The sequence below is a fragment of the Pristiophorus japonicus genome, unplaced genomic scaffold, assembly GCF_044704955.1.
Source record: "Pristiophorus japonicus isolate sPriJap1 unplaced genomic scaffold, sPriJap1.hap1 HAP1_SCAFFOLD_158, whole genome shotgun sequence".
NCBI lineage: Eukaryota > Metazoa > Chordata > Chondrichthyes > Pristiophoridae > Pristiophorus > Pristiophorus japonicus.
The window spans coordinates 651,056-671,667 of record NW_027251257.1 but is presented as its reverse complement, the minus strand read 5'-3'; the positions used below and the strand labels follow the sequence as shown (position 1 = coordinate 671,667).

General features: G+C 47.7%; 1 protein-coding gene across 6 annotated transcripts in view; it reads right to left on the bottom strand.

The window, feature by feature from the left end:
• LOC139243025 (zinc finger protein 271-like) overlaps positions 1 to 20,612 on the bottom strand; it is a 216,749-nt gene that overhangs the window by 26,817 nt on the left and 169,320 nt on the right. For 3 of the 6 annotated variants that reach the window (XM_070870615.1, XM_070870614.1, XM_070870612.1), the window contains one exon: positions 11,902 to 11,970. The exons of 1 other annotated variant lie outside the window; for it this stretch is intronic. The gene's annotated coding sequence lies outside the window, so the exon portion shown is untranslated. Of the gene's footprint in view, positions 1 to 11,897; positions 11,971 to 20,612 lie in introns of all 6 variants that reach the window. 2 more of the 6 variants (XM_070870613.1, XM_070870616.1) reach the window with 2 other exon arrangements.

Below are 20,612 nucleotides of genomic sequence, written 5' to 3'. Positions count from 1 at the left end.
TGGGCAAATGCATGGCAGATGCAGTATAATGTGGATAAATGTGAGGTTATCCACTTTGGGGGCAAAAATGCGAAGACAGAATATTATCTGAATGACGGCAGATTAGGAAAAGGGGAGGTGCAACGAGACCTGGGTGTCATGGTTCATCAGTCATTGAAAGTTGGCATACAGGTACAGCAGGCGGTGAAGGCAGCAAATGCTATGTTGGCCTTCATAGCTCGGGGAGTTGAGTATAGGAGCAGGGAGGTCTTATTGCAGTTGTACAGGGCCTTGGTGAGGCCTCACCTGGAATATTGTGTTCAGTTTTGGTCTCCTAATCTGAGGAAGAACGTTCTTGCTATTGAGGGAGTGCAACGAAGATTCACCAGACTGATTCCCGGGATGGCTGGACTGACATATGAGGAGAGACTGGATCAAATGGGCCTTTATACATTGGTGTTTAGAAGGATAAGAGGGGATCTCATGGAAACATATAAGATTCCGACGGGACGGGACAGGTTAGATGCGGGTAGAATGTTCCCGATGTTGGGGAAGTCCAGAAGCAGGGGACACAGTCTTAGGATAAGGGGTAGGCCATTTAGGACTGAGATGAGGAGAAACTTCTTCACTCAGAGAGTGGTGAACCTGTGGAATTCCCTGTCGCAGAGAGTTATTGATATCAGTTCATTGGATATATTCAAGAGGGAGTTAGATATAGCCCTTACGGCTAAAGGGATCAAGGGGTATGGAGAGAAAGCAGGAAAGGGGTACTGAGGTGAATAATCAGCCATGATCTTATTGAATGGTGGTGCAGGCTCAAAGGGTGAATGGCCTACTCCTGCACCTATTTTCTATGTTTCTATGTTTCAAACATAACCTCCCTGCTCTTGTATTCTATGCCTTGACTAATAAAGTCTAGTATCCCGTATGTGTTCTTAACCACTTTATCCACCTGTCCTGCTACCTTCAGGGATTTGTGGACGTACACTCCAAGGTCCCGCTGTTCCTCTACACTTCTCAGTGTCCTACCATCTATTGTGTATTCCCTTTCCTTGTTGGCCCTCACCAGATGCATTACCTCACACTTCTGTGGATTGAATTCCATTTGCCCCCGTTCTGTCACCTGATTGGTCCATTGATACCTTCCTGCAGTCTACAGCTTCCTTTTACAGTGTCAACCACACGACCAATTTCGTATCATCTGCAAACTTCGTAGTCATACCTCCCACATTCAAGTCTAAATCACTGATGTGTACCAGAAAAAGCAAGGGATCTAGTGCTGAGCCCTGTGGAACCCCACTGGAAACAGCCTTCCAGTCACAAACACCCATTGACCATGAACCTTTGCTTCCTACCTCAGCCAATTTTGGATCCAAGTTGCCACTTTGCCCTGGATCCCGTGGGCTGTTACTTCCATGACCAGTCTGCCATGTGGGACCTTATCAAAAGCCTTGCTAAAATCCATAGACACGACATCAAACACAACACCGTCATCGAGCCTCCGTGTGACCTCCTCAAAACATTCAATCAGGTTAGTCAGACACGACCTTCCATTGACCAATCCGTGCTGACTGTCCCTGATCAATCCCGGTCTTCCTGAATGAAGATTTATCCTGTCCCGCAGAATTTTTTCCCAATAATTGAAAGTCCAAATTGGGGGAACTGAATCTTATTTTGTCATCCCATCGAGATTGGGGCCAGAGGGACAATAAATAATATTAATAAATGATTTTAAAAATCAGTGATCAGACCTGCAGTATGTACAATATACAAGCTGACCAAAATCAGGCCGTTTGGATTGGATTTGGAGACTAAAACCGAACAAACCCTCAGTGGAGACTCGCCCCCATTTAGTAAACTCCAGAAGATATTTTATCCGGTGATTTCTAATAATTTCAATTCATTGAATGTTGTAATTGACGGGTTCAATTAATGTTTATTTTCTAAATGCAGCTCTGGACCCTCAGACTGAGCATTAATCCGGCCCGGGTGATTGACAACAGTTCCGGACCAATAGGAGGAGCGGGGGCAGGGCTGGAGGACCGAGCAGGCGGTTGGTCCTCCAACCAATCAAAGTGTGAGGGGGCAGAGCTCGTGGCAGCCAGTGGGCGGGGCTGCACCCAGATCTCCCTCATTGGCTGAAACTCTGCCCCATTGTTAAAGCTGATTTCTCTAAACTCCAGGAGGAAACTGGAGCTTTGTGTTGTGGCTTTAAACAGATGGAACCCTGTGGGCTGGAGCAAACATTGCAACGTTTGGTAGTGAAATGGATTCATTCAGGACACACAGCAGGGATTATTTCAGGAAGTAACACCGTGCAGTGAGAAAGGAAATGCAGGGGATGTTGTGTAGATGGATTGTCAAAAGGTTTTTGATATGGTGCCGGACAGGAGGCTTGTTGATCAAATTAAGGCTCACGGTGTTGTGTATGGAGAAAGAGTCAGACTGAACACTGTGAGCTCAAAGTAAAGTGTGACCTTAAGTCTTTTAATGCAGGTCTCCAGAGTGCCTCTCCAACCTGTGAAGCCTCCTTAAATACCTGTGCTCCCACGGGATTATGGGATCCCTTGGGACTCCAGGGGATGAGCCCTCTGGTGGCTGTACAGAGTAAATACACCTCCACATATATAACAGTTCCCCCCCCGCCCAAAGTCACGAGTGTAACTATTTACAATGTGAGTCAATCTGGGGCCCTTCTTGCCCTGGTTGATCGTCTCGGTGTGAAAGCTGGTGTTGTTGAATCATTTGTTGGGCCCTCGCTGGGCTGCTGTGCAGCTGGCCTTGCTGGGCTGCTTGGTGTGTTGGACCCAGCAGGGCTGCTGAAGATGATGGGTTCTGCTTCATGGTCAACCGTGGTGCCGGTTGCCACTGGTGTGTGTGTTGGGGGATCAAAAAAGGTAGGGTCCAAGGTGGGTTGCTCAGGGTAGTCCGTGAATCTGAGTTTGATTTGGTCCAAGTGTTTACGGTGAATGAGCCCATTTGAAAGTTTGAGCCGAAACACCCTGCTCCCCTCTTTGGCCACGACAGTGCCGGGAAGCCACTTGGGACCTTGTCCATAATTTAATACAAATACAGGATCATTGATTTCAATCTCGCGTAACACATTTGAACTATTATGGTATGCACTTTGTTAAAGCCGCCTGCTCTCTACCTGTTCATGTAGATCAGGGTAAACTAATGAGAGCCTTGTTTTAAGTGCTCTTTTCATGAGCAGTTCAGCAGCTGGGATCCCAGTGAGTGAGTGAAGTCTTGTGCGGTAGCTAAGCAGGACTCGGGATAGGAGAGTTTGCAGTGAGCCTTCAGTTACCCTGTTTAAGGTTGATGGTTTGCACTGCTCTCTCTGCATGACCATTGGACACTGGTTTAAACGGGGCAGATGTGACATGTTTGATCCCGTTACGGGTTATGAATTCTTTGAACTCAGCACTGGTAAAACATGGCCCGTTGTCGCTCACCAGGACATCGGGTAAGCCATGTGTGGCAAACATGGACCGCAGGCTTTCTGTAGTGGCAGCGGACATGCTAGCCGACATTATCTCACATTCAATCCACTTGGAGTACACGTCTACAACCACAAGGAACATTTTACCCAAGAACGGGCCTGCATAGTCGACGTGTACCCAAGACCATAAACTTAGCGGCGCCTCCCTGGGTATATTGCTTAACATCGAGCATGTATTACATCTGTGAACGCAGGACTCTAAGTCTGCATCGATACCGGGCTTTTCGCTTTCATCATTACGATGCCTGGGTGGGTACTGTGGAGGTCATTGATGAAGGCGTCTCTGCCCTTCTTGGGCCCCACAGAAGGCAGTCTGCCTGTATAGACATTTCATCTTTGCGCCGCTCGAACGGCTTTATCTCTTCCTGCATTTCCACTGGGACACTGGACCAGCTCCCGTGAAGCACACAGCTTTTGAATAGAGATAATTAGGGTCCTGGCTTGTCCAGGTTTTGATCTGCCGGGCAGTGACGGGTGATTGCTCACTCTCAAATTCTTCCATAACCATTGCTAGATCTGCGGGCTGCGCCATTTCCACCCCCGTGGTGGGCAATGGCAGCCTACTGAGAGCATCGGCGCAGTTTTCTGTGCCTGGCCTGTGGCGGATGGCGTAGTTGTATGCGGACAACGTGAGCGCCCATCTCTGGATGCGGGCCGATGCGTTGGTATTTATCCCTTTACTCTTGGAAAACAGGGATATAAGTGGCTTATGGTCAGTTTCTAATTCGAATTTTAGCCCAAACAGGTATTGATGCATTTTCTTTACCCCATAGACACACGCTAACGCTTCTTTCTCAATCATGCTGTAGGCTCTCTCAGCCTTAGACAGACTCCTGGATGCATAAGCAACCGGTTGCAGTTTCCCGAAATCGTTAGCTTGTTGCAATACACACTCGACGCCATATGACGACGCATCACATGCTAGTTCCAAACGCTTACATGGATCATACAACACAAGCAATTTGTTTGAGCATAACAATTTTCTCGCTTTTACAAAGGCATTTTCTTGGCTTTTGCCCCAAACCCATTCACGCCCTTTTCGTAGTAAGACATGTAGTGATTCTAGCAGGGTGCTGAGACCTGGTAAGAAGTTACCAAAGTAGTTCAAGAGTCCCAGAAACGACCGCAGCTCCATCATGTTCTGTGGCCTCGGTGTGTTCTCGATTGCCTCCGTCTTCGCGTTGGTGGGCCTGATGCCATCCGCCGCAATCCTCCTTCCCAAGAACTCCACTTCAGGCACCAGGAAAACGCACTTCGAGCGTTTTAACCTGAGCCCCAGCGGTTGAGTCGACTAAGAACCTCCTCCAGGTTCTGCAGGTGCTCGACTGTGTTCTGACCTGTGACTAAGGTGTCGTCCTGGAAGACCACGGTGTGAGGGACTGACTTCAGTAAACTTTCCATGTTTCTCTGGAATATCTCCGCTGCTGATCGGATTCCAAATGGGCATCTGTTATAAACAAAGAGACCTTTGTGCGTGTTGATGCAGGTGAGGGCCTTCGGTGATTCCTCCAGTTCCTGCGTCATGCAGACTGATGTCAGATCCAGCTTCGTGAACGTCTTTCCTCCCGCCAGCGTTGCAAAGAGGTCGTCGGCTTTTGGTGGTGGTACTGGTCCTGCAGGGAGAAACGATTGATAGTTACTTTGTAATCACCACAGATTCTGACGGTGCCGTCTCCCTTGAGGACTGGGACAATAGGACTGGCCCACTCGCTGAACTCGATCAGTGAAATGATGCCCTCTCTTTGCAGCCAGTCAGCTCGATCTCTACCCTTTCTCTCATCATGTACGGTACTGCTCTCGCCTTGTGATGGATGGGTCACGCTCCTGGAATTAGGTGGATCTGCACTTTTGCTCCTTGGAATTTCCCAATGCCTGATTCGCACAGCGAAGGAAATTTGTTTAAGACCTGGGCACACGAAGTGTTGTCAGCGGGTGATAGCGCTTGGACGTCATCCCAGTTCCAGCGTATCTTTCCCAGCCAGCTCCTGCCGAGCAGCGTGGGACCATCGCCCGGTACCACCCAGAGTGGTAGCTTGTGCACTGCTCCATCATAGGAGACCTTTACGGTAGCACTGTCGATTACAGGAATCAGTTATTTTGTGTAAGTTCTTAGTTTCGTGCGAACTGGAGTTAAGACTGGCCTAGAGGCCTTGTTGCACCACAACCTTTCGAAAGTCTTTTTGCCCATGATGGACTGGCTCGCGCCCGTGTCCAGCTCCATTGACACTGGGAGTCCATTTAGTTCAACATTCAGCATTACCGGGAGACAGTTCGTGGTGAATGTGTGCACCCCATGTACCTCTGCCTCCTCGATCTGAGGCTCTGGTTCATCGTGGTCCTCCATGGGTCTGTCCTCCTCTGCAACATGGTGGTTTGCAGGTTTAACAGGCTTTGCAGCTTGCCTGCACACTCTTTGGAGGTCTCCCATTGTTCCACAGCCCTTGCAAACGTAATCTTTGAATCGGCATGAATGGAAACGATGATCACCCCCGCAGCACCAACAAGGTGTTAACGGCCTTGCATTCATCACCCTTGATGGTGGACTCTGAGACATCTGCGGACGTGTAGCTGCAGGTACGTGTGACCTGCCCTTAGGTTACGATTCGAAAACAACATCACTTTGTTCACAGTACTTGTAGCAGCACTTGTGTGCTGAGAGATGTGCTTCGTATTGTCACTGGTGGCAATGAATGTCTGGGCTAATGCTATGGCCTTACTCAAGGTTGGGGTCTCTACAGTCAAAAGTTTGTGAAGTATGGTTTAGTGGCCAATGCCACGTATGAAAAAGTCTCTGAGCATGTGCTCCAAATGTCCTTCAAATTCGCAATGTCCTGCAAGGTGTCTTAGCTCGGCGACATAACTCACCACTTCCTGGCCTTCAGACCTTTTGTAGGTATAGAACCGGTACCTCACCATCAGAACACTTTCCTTCGGGTTCAAATGCTCTCGGACCAGTGTGCACAAATCGCCGTACGATTTCTCCGTGGGTTTCGCTGGAGAGAGCAGATTCTTCATGAGGCCATACGTTGGTGCCCCACAGACGGTGAGGAGGATCGCTCTTCGTTTGGCAGCGCTCTCTTCCCCATCTAGCTCGTTGGCCACGAAGTATTGGTCAAGTTGCTCCACTAAAGTTTCCCAATCATCTCCCTCCAAGAATTTCTCCAGGATGCCCACTGTTCTCTGCATCGTTGGGTACGCTATCTGTATCTCGTCGCCAGTTGTTGTGTATGGAGAAAGAGTCAGACGGAACACTGTGAGCTCAAAGTAAAGTGTGACCGTAATCTTTTATTGCAGGTCTCCAGAGTGCCTCTCTAACCTGTGATTCCTCCTTAAATACCTGTGCTCCCAAGGGATTATGGGATCCCTTGGGACTCCAGGGGATGAGCCCACTGGTGGCTGTACAGAGTAAATACAAGTCCACATATATAACACACGGTGTTAAAGGGAATGGGGCAGATGGAGAGGAAGTTGGGTAAAGGACAGAAAACAGAGAGTAATGGTTAATGGATGTTCTTCAGACTGGAGGGATGTAAACAGTGGTGTCCCCAGGGTCAGTGTTGGGACCATTGCTCTGCTCAATATAGAGAAATGATCTGGGCTTGGGTATATGGGGCACACGATCAAAATCTCCAGGGAACGCCAAAAATGGGGAGCGTGGGGAACTGTGAAGAGGACTGTGAGTGAGTTCAGTCTGAATGCACAGGTTTGTAAATGAGACAGGTAGATGTCAGATGAAATTTAGTGCAGAGAAATCTGATGCGATACATTTTGGGAGGAAGAAAAAGGAAGAAATGTACATTAAATGGTAACATTGTAAAAGGAGCGGAGGGGTAGAGATATTTTGGGGTGTAAGATTCTAGCTAATGCCTTGTCTTATTAATTAGCAGGTTCAAGAGTCCAGTGTCACCAACTTTAATACCTTAATAAGAAATATAAGATGAGCAGTTTCTCGCTACACCTGGTGCCGTACCTTATACTGATCCACCAATCAGAGTCAACATGTAAGTCCCGCGTGTCCACAGTAACTGACACCAGGTCAGCCCGCTGGATGGAACCTCGGGCGCCCTGAGCTTGATCTCCGGTGTCTCCAGTCCCGACTGCCCCCTTACATCAGTCTCCCCTCACTTTTATACCCTGCACTGATCCACCTCTGGCACCGGACTCTTCTTTGTCTCCTCTGCTGGGTTTGGGCAGGAAGTGAGGAAAAGACAGCTGGAACTTCTCTGCTCTGTGATTTACAAGGTCACTTTCCCTGGTTCCCAGCAGTTACTCTTCTTCAGTAATTTTCTCATTATCCCTAAACTACCTGCCTGCTGTTAATTCTTCTCATTTCACAATTACAGGTAAAACATCTCACATTATAATCTAATCTATTCTATTACTCTCACTGGTTTAAGCTTGGAAGAAGCACTGAGGGTAGCAAGGGCACAGAATGTACTCTGGGTGGGGAACTTCAATGTCCATCACCAAGAGTGACTCGGTAGTACCACTACTGACTGAGCTGGCCGAGTCCTGAAGGACATATCTGCCAGACTGGGCCTGCAGCAGATGGTGAGAGAACCAACACGAGGAAAAAACCTACTTGACCTGGTCCTCACCAATCTACCTGTCGCAGATACGAAGAATGAGGGACAGGTAAAGACCATCTGGTGTATCGAGCCTGTCCCACATGGAGATACATCTGTCTATGACAGCACTGGTAGCAGTGACCACCACACACAGTCATTGTGGAGACAAAGTCACACCGAACACACTCTCAAATGTGTTGTGTGACACTATCACCGTGCTAAACGGGATAGAGTCAGAACAGATCTAGCAGCTCAAAACTGGGCATCCATAAGGTGCTGTGGGCCATCAGCAGCAGCAGCATTGTATCCACCACAATCTGTAACCTCATGGCCCGGCATATCCCTCACTCTAACATTACCATCAAGCCTGGTTCAATTAGGAGTGCAGAAGAGCAAGCCAGGAGCAGCACCAGGTGTAGCGAGAAATGAGGTACCAGCCTGGGGAAGCTGCAACACAGGACTACATGCATACTGAGCAGTGGAAGCAGCATGGTATAGACAGGGCTAAGCAATCCCACAATCAATGAATAGATCAAAGCTCTGCAGTCCTGCTACATCCAGTCGTGAATGAACACAAGAACATACACAAGAACTAGGAGCAGGAGTAGGTCATTCGGCCCCTCGAGCCTGCTCCGCCATTCAATAAGATCATGGCTGATTTTCTACCTCAACTCCACCTTCCTGCATTATCCCCATATCCCTTGATTCCCTTAATATCCTGTGCTGGGTTCAGTTCTACACTCACTGGTTCCCCTCCCTCTCCTCCCCTGAAGGTGCTGACTCTGGCTGGGTTCAGTTCTACACTCACTGGTTCCCCTCCCTCTCCTCCCCTGAAGGTGCTAACTCTGTCTGGGTTCAGTTCTACACTCACTGGTTCCCCTCCCTCTCCTCCACTGTAGGTGCTGACTCTGACTGGGTTCAGTTCTACACTCACTGGTTCCCCTCCCCTGAAGGTGCTAACTCTGGCTGAGTTCAGTTCCACACTCACTGGTTCCCCTCCCCTGAAGGTGCTGACTCTGGCTGGGTTCAGTGCTACACTCAGTGGTACCTCTCCCCTGAAAGTGCTGACTCTGGCTGGGTTCAGTTCTACACTCACTGGTTCCCCTCCCTCTCCTCCCCTGAAGGTGCTGACTCTGGCTGGGTTCAGTTCTACACTCACTGGTTCCCCTCCCCTGAAGGTGCTGACTCTGGCTGGGTTCAGTTCTACACTCACTGGTTCCCCTCCCTCTCCTCCCCTGAAGGTGCTAACTCTGTCTGGGTTCAGTTCTACACTCACTGGTTCCCCTCCCTCTCCTCCCCTGAAGGTGCTGACTCTGGCTGGGTTCAGTGCTACACTCACTGGTTCCCATCCCCTGAAGGTGCTGACTCTGGCTGGGTTCAGTGCTACACTCACTGGTTCCCATCCCCTGAAGGTGCTGACTCTGGCTGGGTTCAGTGCTACACTCACTGGTTCCCATCCCCTGAAGGTGCTGACTCTGGCTGGGTTCAGTTCGACACTCACTAGTTCCTCGCCCTCCTCCAGGAGTTCCACCTGAACATGGAGTCCGAACATATCGTATAGGGAGTTGGGAATTTGTTCGGGTGTGTGACTACGTACACTACCGCTGCTGGCTCGGCCTGCTGTGCACTTAAAGTGTTGGAATTTTATGGCTTTTTCTATCCCTGCCTCGGGTTCGGAAATCCCACAGCTTGTTTTTCTCTCTCCTACATATAGATTGGGTAACCAAACTGGTAGCATACAGTGGAGGAGGATTTCCTGGCGAATATAAGGGATGGTTTTCGAGACCAATATGTCGAGGAACCAACTAGAGAGCTGGCCATCCTAGACTGGGTATTGTGTAATGAGAATTAATTAGCAATCTTGCCGTGCAAGGCCCCTTGGGGAAGAGTGACCATAATATGGTAGAATTCTTCATTCAAATGGAGAGTGATACAGTTAATTCAGAGACTAGGGTCCTGAACTTGGGGAAAGGTCACTTCGATGGTATGAGACGTGAATTGGCTAGGATAGACTGGCGAATGATACTTTAAAGGGTTGACGGTGGATAGGCAATGGCAGACATTTAAATATCACATGTATGAACTTAAAAATAAAATGGGGAAGGTGGCTCAACCTTGACTAACAAGGGAAATTAGGCATTGTGTTAAATCCAAGAAAGAGGCATATAAATTGGCCAGAAAAAGCAGCAAACCTGAGGACTGGGAGAAATTTAGAATTGAGCAGAGGAGAACAAAGGGTTTAATTAGGAGGGGGAAATAGAGTATGAGAGTAAGCTAGCAGGGAACATAAAAACTGACTACAAAAGTGTCCACAGATATGTGAAGAGAAAAAGATTAGTGAAGACAAATGTAGGTCTCTTGCTGTCAGAATCAGGTGAATTTATAATGGGGAACAAAGAAATGGCAGACCAATTGAACAAATACTTTGGTTCTGTCTTCACTAAGGAAAACACAAATAACCTTCTGGAAATACTAGAGGACCGGGGGTCTAGCGAGAAGGAGGAACTGAAGGAAATCCTTACTGGTCAGGAAATGGTGTTAGGGAAAGTGATGGGATTGAAGGCCGATAAATCCCCAGGGCCTGATAGTCTGGGGTCACAATCTAAGAATAAGGTGTAAGCCATCTAGGACTGAGATGAGGAAAAACATCTTCACTCAGAGAATTGTGAACCTGTGGAATTCTCTACCACAGAAAGTTGTTGAGGCCAGTTCGTTAGATATATTCCAAAGGGAGTTAGATGTGGCCTTTACGGCAAAAGGGATCAAGGGTTATGGAGAGAAAGCAGGAATGGGGTACTGCAGTTGCATGCTCAGCCATGATGATATTGAATGGCGGTGTAGGCTCAAAGGGTCGAATGGCCTACTCCTGCACCTATTTTCTATGTTTCCCCTGAAGGTGCTGACTCTGGCTGGGTTCAGTTCTACAATCACTGGTTCCCCTCCCTCTCCTCCCCTGAAGGTGCTGACTCTGGCTGGGTTCAGTTCTACACTCACTGGTTCCCCTCCCTCTCCTCCCCTGAAGGTGCTGACTCTGGCTGGGTTCAGTTCTACACTCACTGATTCCCCTCCCTCTCCTCCCCTGAAGGTGCTGACTCTGGCTGGGTTCAGTTCTACACTCACTGGTTCCCCTCCCTCTCCTCCCCTGAGGGTGCTGACTCTGGCTGGGTTCAGTTCTACACTCACTGATTCCCCTCCCTCTCCTCCCCTGAGGGTGCTGACTCTGGCTGGGTTCAGTTCTACACTCACTGATTCCCCTCCCTCTCCTCCCCTGAAGGTGCTGACTCTGGCTGGGTTCCGTTCTACACTCACTGATTCCCCTCCCTCTCCTCCCCTGAAGGTGCTGACTCTGGCTGGGTTCAGTTCTACACTCACTGATTCCCCTCCCCTGAAGGTGCTGACTCTGGCTGGGTTCAGTACGATACTCAATAGTTTCTCTCCAATATGTGACCCATGTGCCCAAACTCCATGTGTGAACCTCGACAGTGAGTTTCGACTGGCTATTCCACTGTCCTCACCTGAGGCCTCACACCTACATTTTCCAGCAGGGTCACTGGTTCCCTCCTCCCAATGGCTCAGTGGGTAAAGGTAACGCCCAGTGTGACTGATATATTGAAGGTGGGGGATGTGTAGGATCTGTCACTCTCCCGCCCCCCCCAACAAACTATAAAATGGACTGTAGAATAGAATATAAAACCCACGGATGGTGGGACTGGTTAATAAAAACCAAACCCCAGTACAAACACCCAGAGGGTGGGCTATACAGTAAGGGCTTCATTCAAACATCGCAGTGAAACGATGGCTCATTGAGAGACTGGAAGGACATCATCAGAGACAATGATACAGGATACCTGCCATTGATCCAATCAACACAGGCAATAGCATCAGACGCCGGCCATGCACACCTTCAATGGTCGCTGGTCCCTGTAAAGAAAAACATGAGAAATAGGAGCAGGAATAGGCCATACGGTCCCTCGAGCCTGCTCCGCCATTTAATAAGTTCATGTCTGATCTGATCATGGACTCAGCTCCACTTCCCCGCCCGCTCCTCATGTTCCCTATCGTTTAAGAAACTGTCTATTCCTGTCTTAAATTTATTCAATGTCCCAGCTTCCACAGCTCTCTGAGGCAGCGAATTCCACAGATTTACAATCCTCTGAGAGAAGAAATTCCTCCTCATCTCAGTTTTAAATGGGCGGCCCCTTATTAAGATTATGCCCTCTAGTTCTAGTCTCCCCTATCAGTGGAAACATCCTCTCTGCATTCATCTTGTCAAGCCCCCTCATAATTTTACACGTTTCAATAAGATCACCTCTCATTTTTCTGAATTCCAACGAGTAGAGGCCCAACCTACTCAACCCTCTCATCTCCAGAATCAACCCAGTAAGCCTTCTCTGAACTGCCTGCAAAGCAAGTATATCCATTCATAAATATGGAAACTAAACCTGCACGCAGTATTCCAGGTGTGGCCTCTTCAATACCCTGTTTAACTGTAGCAAGACTTCCCTGCTTTTATACTCCATCCCCTTTACTATAAAGGCCAAGATACCATTAGCCTTCCTGATCACTTGCTGTACCTGCATACTATCCCTTTGTGTTTCATGCACAAGTACCCCCAGGTCCCGCTGTACTGCAGCACTTTGTAATCTTTCTCCATTTAAATAATAACTTGCTCTTTGTTTTTTTGCATGATCTCACACTTTCCAACATTATACTCCAGGAAGTAGGACATTCACACATTCCTCATCTGTGGAGCCAGGTCTGTTCCCAAGGAAGGTTTGCATTGTACTACACAGCAGGAGAGCTGATCATGTTCCTATCTGGGCCAGGGAGTGGAATACACTGATGATCCAGAGGTAATTAACTATCGGAAGAGTCACCAGGGGAACAGCAGGAAATATGTTTGATGCTGTGATTATGAAGTCCCATAAAAAGAGGACCACTTCGGAGCGAGGGCAGTGCAGTGAAGGAGGATGCAGGGTGGTCACCTGGTCCCGGCCTACAATCAACACTGGAATAACCAGCTGTGTGGGTGATTATAAGTTTCAGTCAAACCGTCGGGGAATTTGTCCGAGTAGTTTTATAATCACAGTCGATCGCGGAAGGGTTTTAAACTGTGATATTTCATGTTAGGTTTCAGGTAACCTCGTGTCGGGGTTTTGTATTGTGGATTCTGTGTTATTCCGGTTAAATCTCAGGGAGGTTGTGTACTGGGGAATAACACAAGTTCAATAAAGGTACAAGTTTAAGGTTGACCCAAAACCCAGTGCCGAGAGTATTTTGTTCTTATAAATCCTGAAGTCAAGAACTGTTGGTGAGGGGTTACGGAATCTCTTACACCCAGTGTGACTGAGACATAGTTCCGCCATTCAATTAGATTGTGGCTGATCTGTATCTTAACTCCGTCTACCTGCCTTGGTTCCATCGCCCTTAATACCCTTGCCTAAGAAGAATCGATCAATCACCGTTTTGGAATTTTCAATTGGCCCCCAGCCTCAGTTTTATGGTGAACGGAGTTCTGGATTTCCACAACACTTTAAGAACATAAGAAATAGGAGCAGGAGTAGGCCATACGGCCCCTCGAGCCTGCTCCGCCATTCAATAAGATCCAGGATGATCTTGTACTTCAGCTCCACTTTCCCACACTATCCCCGTATCCCTCGATTCCTTCAGTGTACAAACAGCGTTCTATCTCAGCCCTGAATATACTCAATGTCTCAGCATCCACAATCCTCTGGGATAGAGAATTCTAAAGATTGATGACCCTCTGAGTGCAGAAATTTCTCCTCATCTCAGTCCTAAATGGGCGGCCTCTTATTCTAATATCATGCCCTCTAGTTCTAGTCTCCTCCCTCAGTGGAAACATCCTCTCTGCATCCACCTTGTCAAGCCCCCGCATAATCTTATACGTTTCGATAAGATCACCTCTCATTCTTCTGAATTCCAATGAGTAGAGGCCCAATCTACTCAACCTTTTCTCATAAGTCAACCCCCTCATCCCCGGAATCAACCTAGTGAACCTTCTCTGAACTGCCTCCAAAGCAAGTATATCCTTTCTTAAATATGGAAAACAAAACTGCACGCAGTACTCCAGGTGTGGCCTCATCAATACCCTGTACAGTTGTAACAAGACTTCCCTGCTTTTATACTCCATCCCCTTTGCAATAAAGGGCAAGATTCCATTGCCTTCCTGATCACTTGCTGTACCTGCATACTATCTTTCTGAGTTTCATGCACAAGTTCCGCTGTACTGCAGTACCATGCAATATTTGTCCATTTAAATAATAACTTTGCTCTTTGATTTTTTTCTGCCAACATTATACTCCATCGGCCAAATGTTTGCCCAATCACTGAGCCTGTCTCTGTCCTTTTGCAGCTTTTTTATGTCCTCCTCACACATTACTTTTCCTCCCATCTTTGTATCGTCAGCAAACTTGGCTACATTACTCAGTCCCTTCTTCCAAGTCGTTAATATAGATTGTAAATAGTTGGGGTCCCAGCACTGATCCCTGCGGCATGCCACTTGTTACTGATTGTCAACCAGAGAATGAACCATTTATCCCGACTCTGTTTTCTGTTTGTTAGCCAATCTTCTATCCATGCTAATATATTGCCCCCAACCCCGTGAACTTTTTTCTTGTGCAATAACCTTTTGTGTGGCACCTTGTCAAATGCCTTCTAGAAGTCCAAATACACCACATCCACTGGTTCCCCTTTATCCACCCTGTTTGTTACATCCTCAAAGAATTCCAGCAAATTTGTCAAACCTGACTTCCCCTTCATAAATCCATGCTGACTCTGCCTGACCAAAGTTTGCTTTTCCAAATGTCCTGTTTCTGCTTCTTTAATAATGGACTCCAACATTTTCCCAACCACAGATGTTAGGCTAACTGGTCTATAGTTTCCAGCTTTTTGTCTGCCTCCTTGTTTGAATAGGGGTGTTACATTTGCAGTTTTCCAATCTGCTGGGACCTCCCCAGAATCCAGGGAATTTTGGTAAATTACAACCACCCCGGAACCCCAGTGGTGGGAAAATTATTCAAAAAAAATCCTGAAGGACAGGATAAATTTTCATGTGGAAAGATATGGATTAATCAAGGATATTCAGCATGGATTGTGAAGGGAAGGTCATGTCTGACTAACTTGACTGAATTTTTCGAGAAGGTAACAAGGAGGATCGATGAGGGCAGTGCGTATGATGTAGTATATATGGATTTTAGCAAAGCTTTTGATAAAGTCCCACATGGCAGACTGGTCACGAAAGTAAAAGCCCATGGGATTCAGGGCAAAGTGACAAGTTGGATCGATAATTGGCTCATGCTGGAAGCAAAGGGTAATGGTTGATGGGCATTTTTGTGACTGGAAGGCTGTATCCAGTGGGGTTCCGCAGGGCTCTGTGCTGAGTCCCTTGTTTTTTTGGGGGATATATCAATGACTTGGACTTGAATGTTGGGGATATGATTCAGAAGTTTGCAGGTGACACTAAAATAGGCTGTGTGATTGAGAATTAAGAAGAAAGCTGCAGACTGCAGGAAGATATCAATGTACCGGTCAGGGGGGCATTACAGTGGCAAATGGAATTCAATCCAGATAAGTGTGAGGTAATGCATTTGGGGAGGTCTAACAAGGCAAGGGAATACACATTAAATGGTACGACACTGGTGTCGCAGTTGTGAGGCGGACTGGTTGGGCTGGGTGCTCTTTGCCTTTCTGTCATAGGTTTATATGTAACCTTCAGGGCTGCTGACCAAGGGCCGTGCGGCTCTTTGTCGGCCAGCGCGGACACTATGGGCCGAAATGGCCTCCTTCTGCGCTGTAAATTTCGATGTTTCTATGTTTCTATGTGTAGAGGAACAGAGGGACCTTGGGGTGCAGGTCCACAGATCCCTGAAGGTGGCAGGCCAGGTAGATAAGGTGGTTATGAAAGCATATGGAATACTTGCCTTTATTAGTCGAGGCATAAAATACAAGAGCTAGGAAGTTATGCTTGAAATGTATAAAACACTGGTTAGGCAGCAGCTGGAATACTGTGTGCAGTTCTGGTCACCACATTACAGGAAAGATGTGATTGTACTGAAAAGGGTACAGAGGAGATTTACAAGAATGTTGCCTGGACTGGAGAATTTTGGCTATGAGGAAAGATTGGAGATGCTGGATCTGTTTTCTTTGGAACGGAGGAGGCTGAGGGGAGACCTGATTGAAGTGTATAAAATTATGAGGGGCCTGGATAGAGTGGATAGGAATGACCAGTTTCCTTTGGCAGAGGGGTCAACAACCAGCGGGCATAGATTTCAAGTAATTGGTTAGAGAAGATACGAAAGGAAATGTCTTCACCCAGAGGATGGTGGGGGTCTGGAACTCACTGCCTGAAAGGGTGGTAGAGGCAGAAACCCTCCAAAAAATTCTTGGATGTGCACTTAAAGTGTCGTTACCTAGGGCTGCAGACCAAGAAAGTGGGATTAGGCTGGATAGCTCTTGGTTGGCCGGCACGGACACAGTGGGCCAAAATGGCCTCCTGCCACGCTGTAAATTTTGATGATTTTATGATTAATGACCGAGATGAAGGGACCGAGTGTAATGTATCCTAATTTACTGATGATACAAAACTAGGTGGGACAGTAAGTTGTGAGAACACAAGAGTCTGCAAGATATATCGATAGACGATGTGAGTGGGCAGTAAGGTGGCAGATGGAGTATAATGTAGGGAAATGTGAGGTTATTCACTTTGGGAGGAACAATAGAAAAACAGAATATCGTTTAAATGGTGAGAAACTTTGAAATGTTGGTGTTCAGAGAGATTTGGCTGTCCTCGTGCAAGAAACACAGGAAGTGAGCGAGCAGGTACACAAGCAATAAGGAAGGTCAATGGTATGTTGTCCTTTATTGCAAGGGGTTGGAGTATAAGAGTAAGGAAGTCTTGCTACAATTGTACAGGGCCTTGGTGAGACCACACCTGGAGTACTGGGCACAGTTTTAATCTCCTTATCTAAGGAAGGAAACACTTGCCTCGGAGACGGTGAACAAAGGTTCACAAGATTGATTCCTGGGATGAGTGGGCTGTCTTATGATGAGAGGTTGTGTAGAATGGGCCTGTACTCTCTCGAGTTTAAAGAATGAGGTGTGATCTCATTGAAACAGACACGATTCTGAAGGGGACTGACAGGTTAGATGCTGAGAGGTTGATTCCCCCGGCTAGAATGTCTAGAACTAGGGGGCACTGTCTCAGGATAAGGGGTAGGCCATTTAGGACAGAGATGAGGAATTTCTTCACTCAGAGGGTTGTGAACCTTTGGACTTCTCTGCCCCAGAGGGCTGTGGATGCTCAGTCTATTCAAGGCTGAGACAGATAGATTTTTGGACTCTCGGTGAATCAAGGGATATGGAGATCAGGCGGGAAAGTGGAGTTGAGGTCGATGATCAGCCATGATCTTACTGAATGGTGGAGCAGGCTCGAGGGACCTTATGGCCTACTCCTGCTCCTAATTCTTATGTTGACATCCAGGGGCTCTAGATTTATTAGTCCCACCCTTTTTCTTTAAGGTAACATACTTCCTCTGAACCCTCATTACCTCCTCCTTGAAAGTTACCACTGCTCTGAGACTGATTTACCTTCAACATAAGAATTAGGAGCAGGAGTATGCCATTCGGCCCCTCGAGCCTGCTCTGCCATTCAATGAGATCACGGCTGATCTTCTACCTCAGCTCCACTTTCCTGCACTATTCCCATATCCCTTGATTCCCTTTATATACAAAAATCTAGCGATCTCTGTTTTGAATATACTCAACGACTGACCTTCCACAGCCCTCTAGAGTAGAGAATTCCAAAGATTCACCACCCTCTGAGTGAAGAGGTTTCTCCTCACCTCAGTCCTAAATGGTCAAATCCTTATTTTGAGACTGGGACTCCTGGTTCTAGACTCCCCAGCCAGAGGAAACATCCTCCCTGCATCTACCCTGTAAGAATTTTCTATGTTTCAATGAGATCACCTCTCATTCTTCTAAACTCGGCCTAGTCTGCTCAATCTCTCCTCAATGGACAATCCCCCATCCCAGGAATTCAGTCTGGTGAACCTTCGTTGCCATCCTCAATGGCAAGTACATCCTTCCTTAGGTAAGCAGCCAAAACTGTACACAATACTCAGCTGCAGTCTCACCAGGGCCCTATATAATTTCAGGAAGACATTTTTACTCTTGTACTCAAATCCTCTTGTAATAAAGGTCAACATACCATTTGCTTTCTTAATTGCTTGCTGTACCTGCATATTCACTTTATAATTCGTGTATAAGGATACCAAGGTCCCTCTGAACACCAACATTTCCCAATCTTTCACCATTTCAAGTAGCTGTTTCCAGTCCACTTTGGTTAAATCACAACTCAACTTAGTAAAATTGGCTTTTCCCCAATTGAGAACTTTTATTCCTGGTCGATCTTTGTCCTTTTCCATAACTACCCTAAATCTAACTGAATTGTGATCACTAGCACCAACATGCTGTCCCACTGATAGCCCTTCCACCTGCCCAGCTTCAGTCACTAATACTAAGTCCAGAACTTCCCCCTCTCTTGTTGGGCTTGCTACGTACTGGCTAAAAAGTTCTGCTGGTTGCTGACCCCTCTGTGAAGGGAAATAGGTCCTTCCTATCCACTCTATCTAGGCCCCTCATAATTTTATACACCTCATTAAGGTCTCCCCTCAGCCTCCTCTGTTCCAAAGAAAACAAACTATTAAGAGGGTTGGTGGGCTGGAGGAGGTTACAGAGATCGGGAGGAGTGAGGCCCTGGAGAGATTTGAACATAGGAACATAGGAATTAGGAACAGGAGTAGGCCATCTAGCCCCTCGAGCCTGCTCCGCCATTCAATAAGATCATGGCTGATCTGGTCGTGGACTCAGCTCCACTTACCCGCCCTCTCCCCATAACCCTTAATTCCCTTATTGCTTAAAAATCTAACTATCTGTGATTTGAATACATTCAATGAGCTAGCCTCAACTGCTTCCTTGGGCAGAGAATTCCACAGATTCACAACCCTCTGGGAGAAGAAATTCCTTCTCAACTCGGTTTTAAATTGGCTCCTCCGTATTTTGAGGCTGTGCCCCCGAGTTCTAGTTTCCCCCACCAATGGAAACAACCTCTCTGCCTCTATCTTGTCTATCCCTTTCATGATTTTAAATGTTTCTATAAGATCACCCCTCATCCTTCTGAACTCCAATGAGTAAAGACCCAGTCTACTCAATCTATCATCATAAGGTAACCCCCTCATTTCTCAAATCAGCCTAGTGAATCATCTCTGTACCCCCTCCAAAGCTAGTATATCCTTCCTTAAGTAAGGTGACCAAAACTGCACGAAGTACTCCAGGTGCGGCCTCACCAATACCCTGTACAGTTGCAGCAGGACCTCCCTGCTTTTGTACTCCATCCCTCTCGCAATGAAGGCCAACATTCCATTCGCCTTCCTGATTGCCTGCTTCACCTGCAAACTATCCTTGTGTGATTCATGCACAAGGACCAATTGTGGAGCTGTGGAGGCGTGTCCTGCACAGTAGGAGCTGTGAGCAGTGAGGGAAGCAGCTAGCAACTTGAGCTCCTGCCTGGAGAGCCCTGAGACCAGCCCAGGAACAGAAGGAAGGAAGGGGCTTCACCTACAACTTTATCCAGAGGGAGAGGAGGAAAAAGCAGAAAACTTTACAACATCTTTATCATTTCTGCAAAGAGTTGGAGAGAGGGGGAAAAACCACAACCAACATCCAGTGTGGAAGGAGGGAGACTCAACTACTCTACAGGTGGGTGTGGGTGCATTTCCCCAAACAGACTTTGTTGTATCGGTGGGGGGAGGAAAGAAGACCACTGAGGGCCGGAACATCGCGGGGGGTGTGTGTGTGTGTGGTAGTGTGCGTGGGGGCCGTGCTTACAACTAGGCCCCCCCCCACAATTGGAACCCCCCCCACCCCCCACATTTGCCTAGCCTGGGATAGCTGGAGCTACCAGGCTGAAGATTGTCATCAATCACCCAATTAAAGATCGTTAGGAGTGCCTGGTGGCTCCAGCTACCCCAGGTGAAGACATCTTCTCCCCCCACCTGAAGACCACCCCAAAGACTTTTGTGTTTTGCCATCTGGGGAGTGCACCCACCCACAGCTGCGAGGGGAGACCTGCCCTCGCAGTCCCCCCCTTCCCACCCCCCCTCTCTCTTTCTCTGTTACTCTGTTTCTCCCCTCTCTCTCTGAGAGCCTCTTTCTTCCAAATTTAATTTAAAAAAAAAAAAAAAAAAAACATTTAAGACAACTGAGCAGAGGGAGCAAGGCCCCTCCCCAATTGTCAACTAGGGGAGAGGTACCTCATTAAGGGCTCCTCTGCTCAGTCAATCTACAAGAGGCCTAATAAAGACCATTAAGGCCTGTGACTTTGGGGTGGGTGTAGCCCTTAAAGGGACCCCGTGATGGCGACCCCATCCACGCCGGTGGCAGGGCCAGCAAGGACGTATGCGCAGGCGGTGTCCACATCCACGGCACCTCCTGCGCCACCCGCTGCCCTGCCACCATTCAGACTTATAACCAGGAAACACGGGGTC